Source organism: Lipotes vexillifer, unplaced genomic scaffold (assembly GCF_000442215.2).
Source record: "Lipotes vexillifer unplaced genomic scaffold, Lipotes_vexillifer_v1.1 scaffold1011, whole genome shotgun sequence".
Classification (NCBI taxonomy): Eukaryota; Metazoa; Chordata; class Mammalia; order Artiodactyla; family Lipotidae; genus Lipotes; species Lipotes vexillifer.
In genome coordinates this window covers 2,202,101-2,208,588 of record NW_006787698.1, presented here as the reverse complement: position 1 = coordinate 2,208,588, position 6,488 = coordinate 2,202,101, and the positions used below count along the sequence as shown (strand labels likewise).

Here is a 6,488-nt window from a genome sequence, read left to right as displayed (position 1 = left end):
CACGTTGTGGCGGCAGGTGGGGGAGTACCGGGGCACGTCGCCATAAGTCATCCTGAAAGTGGCAGGGTCCCCGGCTCAGCTGCCACGTGCTGGGGTGGGGCCGGAGTCTGTGGCCTGTCCTAGAGGGGTTGTCACCTCGCGGGAGGAGGGGCGAAGATCTGGAAGTTATTAGACGTCTGATAGTGGGCTGTTGGTTGGATGCACTTACGCATCTTCTGAACAGAATCTTTGATGACCTTGGGGGAAAGAGCTTTTAATGTTGTTGAATGAGGAAAGCAAGTTATATGTGTGTCCTTTATAGAAAAAAGGAATTATATACATGAAAGATGTTAACAAAGGTAATCTGGGTGGCAGGATCACAGCGGGGTTTTGTATTATTTCTCTCCATATGTATTTTCTAAACACTTACAATGAAAAAATAGAAATAGTCATAGACCGTTGAGGCTGCTGTAACAAAATACTACAGACTCATAAACAACAGAAATTGTTTGCTCAGCGTCCTGATGGCTGGAAGTCTGGGATCGGGTGCCGGCATGGTCGGGTGAGGGTTGTCCTCTGTCCTCTGGGTCACAGGCTTCTCGCTGTGCCTTCACAGGGTGGAAGCAGCGAGGGGCCTAGGGGCTCTTTCTGGAAGTGTTAATCCCATTCCCGAGGGCTCCATTCTTGTGACTTAAGCCCCTCCCAGCATCATCACGTGGGGGGTGGGAGTCAGCATAGGAATTGGCGGGGGACACATTCAGGCCATAGCTTTTTTTTTTTTTTAAAGCCCAGTAACCAACATTTAACAGTTGCCTCCCTGGCAGCGTGCCTCTGCTGATCCTCACAGGTGCCACCAAGCGGCCAGCGGTGACCTTCGCTGGCTCCAAGGTGGCCGGCTGGCTGGTGTTCCTCCACAAGTCCAGCTAGACTGGCTGTGGGTGGCTCTGCCAGCTTTCAGGAAGGACATCCCCCTGGGGGGCCTGAGGGTGCCACCACTCACTTAATGAGCCCCTTGTTCTGAGAACCCATGGCGTCAGAGGTTGGAGCTCAGGTGGGCACCCGCGGTCCCCTGGGCACCAAGGGACATCTCAGCGGGTGCGGCTCAGTGGGATTTGGCGGCGGGGCCTGTGGGTCATCCCGAGGCTCTCTGGGCATCGAGGCCTGAGAGTCCCGGTGACTGGCCACTGTTGAGAGGAGAGCCCAGCCTGTCCGCACGGGTGGGGATGGATACTGCACCCTGAGGGGGCTGGTGCCCTGCAGCTTAGGGACCATGCTCAGGGAGGCCTCCTGCTGCCCCGGGAATGTGGAGAAGTGGGTGTCCATGTGGGGTGCGGCGCCAGTGCTGGGGTGAGTCCTGGGGTCCCCCGTGGGGAGGCTGTGCAAACGGGATGCTGATTGTAGCCCCTCTGGGTGGTTGGGGAGACAGAGCGAGTCCATTGGGAGGGAGCGCTGAGCCGCGGGTGCCTTGGTATCTGCAGGGTTGGGTGCTGGGTCCGGCGTGGCCCCGTGAGCCCTTTCTCAGGATAAGTGCTGGGTGCTCTCCTGTGCCCTGCATCCCGTTACTAGAATCCTCTGTTCCTGGTGGGGGCGTTGCCCTCAGGGCTGTAGCGGGCAGCCCTGCGCTGCAAGGCCCATCGCGGGAAGGGATGCAGGTCCCGTCACAGGTCCTGTGGGGTGCATGTGCTATGCCAGGCGCTCTGCTGAGCGGTGCTTATTACTTAGTTACCCGGACAGGCCCCGGAGGATGGTGATCTCCCCAGTGTGGATGAAGGGGCGCCTGGGTGCCCAGTCGTGTGGGCAGGGCTGCACCATGATTGGCAGAGCTGGGGTTTGGACCAGCAGAGCGTGTGTTCACACATGCGCACCCATTGCTTCAATACCCGAGACAGGCGTGACCCGGGATGACAGCTCCTCATGAATTCTGTTGTTTACTTGCTTCTGGTTGACAGGGACAGTATTGTTTTATGTATCGTGTCGTACAGATGTTGTCTAAATGTGGGTCCCTGTTGAGGGACGTGTGTGGAAAAGTGAGTGCCGGTTCATGGCAAAAGCAGCTTCTGCAGGTGTGGGATGCATGTGAACCAGGGACATCGTGAGAGCGTCTGCTGGTGACTTTTCCCCCCGCCATAGGCAAGGGCTGCCGTTGGCTTTCAGCCCTGCCTTACTGTCCAGCTGTAAGTAAGGTGAGCTGGTCTTTGTCCTGCTAAGAAGAGTCAGGGCAACTGTGGACAGCCCACTTCTCTTGGCCCCAGTTTCTCTGTCCATGAGATGGATTCCTAATTGTGTCTGCTTCTCAGGCTGTTGGGAAGATTCGGAGTGATGGAAGGTAGAGCGTGTGGCCCGGTACCTAGCACAGAGTAAGGGCTTCATCCATGTGTGTCGTTGATGTCACTGCTGGGTCCACCTGGGTGAGTGGGGTGAGTGGAGCAGGTGGCCTCTGAGGCCTTCAGGCCCCAGGATGACGTGTGGCCTCTCCGGACAGTGGGGGGATCTGCACCCAGAGCAGAAAGGACACTTTCTCAGATGCGGGATGTTTTCTCGTGTGAGCGTGAGGCGTTCTGGCCTCAGTGGCACTAGCTGTGAAATGGAGAAATTCTGTGTTATGTGGTGTTTGGCGCTAAAACTTATCTGAGGCCACGTTCCATTTGACCTGTTGGCAGGATGTTCTTTTACAGATAAAGCCCTCCTTACCCCCAAGCGAAAAAAAGAAGCATTGTGGGAGGTGGGTCTGTCTGACTTAATAAAAGTAATCTCTGTGTGTCTTCTTTTTTTTTAATACTTTCAAAATATTTATTTATTTATTTATTTATGTGGCTGCACTGGGTCTTAGTTGTGGCATGTGGGATCTTTAGTTGCTGCACGTGGGCTCTTAGTTGAGGCATGTGGGACCTAATTCCCTGACCAGGGGTGGAACCCGGGCCCCCTGCATTGGGAGCGCGGAGTCTAGCCACTGCGCCACCGAGGACGTCCGTTGAGCGGTTTTTACTCACATGCTTCTGACTCCAAATGCATGGTGTCCTTCCCAGCACCTCTCCTCCAGCTCTGATTCTCCAGGCACCACTGGAGTGCCCAGCAGTTCAGTTCGCTTCTGACACTAGCCACTCGAATTAGCACACACCTGCAGGTCAGGGGTCACCCCACAGGGCTGTCCCCAGTTCAGACGACAGCCACAGGTCTGTGCTGCGCCTCCTGTACTTCTGATGGATCAGCTATCGGGGGTTCCCACAACCCCCTCAGGTTCTGGAATTTGCTAGAACAGCTCACAAAACTCTGATCAGCATTTTACTCCCTGTTTCCAGTTTAGTGTATGGGATGTAATTCAGGAACAGCCAGGTGGGAGAGAGGCAGAGGGCCCGGGGTGGGCAGGGGTGGGCTTCTGGGGCCTCTCCTTCCATGCACCGCCCTCCTGGCACCTCCACGCTCACCTGCCCTCCCTGAGGTCTCCGAACCCCATGTTTAGGGGTTTTATGGAGGCTTCGTTGTGTAGGCATGAGTCAGTCATTGGCCACTGCTGACTGACTCAATCTCCAGCCCTCCCCCTCCCCGGAGCTTGGAGGTCGGGATGGGGGGATGAGCTTCTAATCAAGACTTGGTCTTTCTGGGGACCAGCCCCATCCTGAAACCATCTAGGGACCCACCAAGAGCCGCCTCGTTAGAACAAAAGACGCTCCTGTCACCCCGTCACTCAGGAAACTCCAAGATCGGGAACTGAGGACAAATGCCAGATATCTTTCTATGATGCCACAATTGTAAAATAAAATTTTTATTGAGGTGAAATTCACGTAATGTGCAGTTAAGCATTTTACAGTGTACAGTTCAGTGGCATTTAATGCATTCATAATGTTATGCAGCCACTGCCTCTCTAGTTTCAAATTTGTCGTCTCCTCGTCCCCCCGACCCTCATCTTCTGGGAGCCTCTAATCTGCTTTCCGTCTATGGATTTGCCTATTCTGGATATTTCATACAAAACGAATCATACAACATGTGTCTGTTTGTGAGAGGCTTCTTTCACTTAGCGTAGTGTTTTCAGGGTTCATTCAAGCTGGAGCATGTGCCAGTGCTTCATTCCTTTCTATGGCTGAATGAAATATTCCACTGTATGGAGATACACACGTATGTACAGTCGATTCTCGTTACTCGAAATAGTTATGCTCTCTGTAAGGTCACCAGGAACATTGAGTTAGTGAAAACTGAACGGTTGCTACAGGGAGCCTAAAGGGTTAAGTTCCTGCGAGCCTCTGGTCACAGTTTTGTCAACTGATGGATACATACCTTGTTTCTTGAGTGCTTCTGTTTGAAACCTCCTTATTTACTGTACACTGTTGATTCATTAACATTGAACTCACAACCCAAGCACCATCATTCATGCCTGAACCAAGCTTGTCCAGCAGACATATTTTCTCTGTAAGGCACATCACAGCCCTCCTGGGCTTGGGAACCCTAGACAGCACTTCAGCACTGTGCTTGGGGCCATTTCAGATGGCAGAAGCACAAAAATTTGGTAAAAATGGCACTACATACATGGTGAAAAGGCCACTCGTTCAGTGTGAGAACTGCACAGGAAGGCCGAGTGCAGCTTGTTTCACAGCAGCCGGGGACGAGCCTGCAGCCAGCTGCTTTCTCACCACTCGGTGCCTGTCTGCAAGTGGACATGAAAGCCACGAGGACTGATTTTGGGTTTATAGGTAATTTTAGTGAGTAGCTGAATACAGAAACGGAACGCACGAATATTGAAGATCCGCTCTGCCACAGTTTGTTTATCCACTCATCTGTTTGTAGACGTCTGGGCTGTTTCCGCCTACTCGCTGCTGTGACTCATGCTGCTGTGGACGTGCGTGGACGTGTGCATGTTTGCGTTCCAGTCTCCAGTTCTGTGGAGCGTATGCCTAGAAGTGGAATTGCTGGGTCATGTGGTAATTCTGTGTTTAACTTTTTTGAGGACCTGGCAAACTCTTCTGTACATATTCCCACCAGCAATGTAGGAGAGTTCCTATTTCTCCCCATCCTCAACAGGGCTTGTTATTTCCTGTTTTTGTTTTGTGGTAGCCATCGAAATGGGTGTGAAGTGGTATCACGTTGAGGTTTTGATTTGCATTTCCTTAATGACAGTGGTGTTGAACATCTCACCTGCTGTTGGCCATTTATGTATCTTCTTTGGAGAAATGGCTGTATACATCTTTCGCCCATTTTTTTAATATTTATTTTTTTAATTGTTAAGTTGTAAGAGTTTTTAATATATTCTGGGTATTAAACTCTTACTGCATGTGTGATCTGCAAATGTTTTCTGCCATTCTTTGGGTTTTTATCACATTCTGATAATGTTCTTTGATACACAGAAGTTTTTAATTTTTATGAAGCTCAAGTTATCTACTTTTCTTCTGTTACACTTTTGGTGTCAAATCTCAGACTCCATCGCCAAATCTGAGGTCATGAAGATTTACCCCTATGTTTCCCTGTACTAGTTTTATAGTTTTAGTTCTTATATTTAGATAGTTGACCCATTTTGAGTTAATTTTTGTGTGTGGGATGAGGTAGGGTCTAACTTCATTCTTCTGCATGTGATCGTTCCGTTGTCCCCGCACCATTTGTTGTAGAGATTGTTTTCCCCTGTGGAGTGGCTTTAGCATCCTTATTGAATATCAATTGGCCGTGTACGGTTGGTTTTATTTCTGGACTCTCGATTCTGTTCCATTGGTCTTTATGTCTGTCCTTATACTAGTACCATACTGTTTTGATTACTGTAGTTTTGTAGAAAGTTTTGAAATCAGGATATGTGGGTCCTCCAACTTTGGGGGTTTTTGTTTGTTTTTTTAATACGGTTTTGGTTTTTGTGGGCCTCTTGGGATTACATATGAATTTGACACTTGGCTTTTCCATTTTTGCAAAAAAGACTACTGAAATTTTGATACAGATTGCATTGAATCTGTAAATACTTTGGAGACATTACCGTCTTAACAATATTGAAGTCTTCCAATCCAAGAACACGATGTCTTTCCGTTTGATTAGGTCTTCTTTAATATCTTTCAGAAACATTTTGTACTTTGCAGTGTACAAGTATTTTACTTTCTTGGTTAAATTTATTCCTAGATATTTTACTCTGTTGCATGCTATTGTAAATGGAATTGTTTCCTTAATTTCCTTTTGGAATGTTCATTGCTGGTATATAGAAACATAACTGATTTGTGTGTGTGTTGATCTTGTACCCTGCAACTTTACTGAATCTGTTTATTATCTTTAGTAATTTTTTGTGGCTTCTTTGGGATTTTCTACATAAAAGATACCTGCAGATGGAGATAGTTTTACTTTTTTCTTCTCAGTTTGAATGCCTTTTTTCTTTTTCTTGCCTCATTGATCTGGCTAGGACTTCAATACAGTGTTGAATAGTAATGGTGAAAGTGGTCTTTCTTATTTTGTTCCTGATCTTTGAGGGAAAATGTTCAGTCTTTTACCACTGAGTATGATGTTAGCAGTGTTTTTTTTCATAAATGCCCTCTATCAGGTTAAGGAAG

The 6,488-nt window shown here is 48.8% G+C and overlaps 1 protein-coding gene across 1 annotated transcript in view; it reads left to right on the top strand.

Annotated features, from left to right (window-relative positions):
• MLLT1 (MLLT1 super elongation complex subunit) overlaps positions 1–6,488 on the top strand; it is a 55,235-nt gene that overhangs the window by 10,482 nt on the left and 38,265 nt on the right. The window lies entirely within an intron of this gene.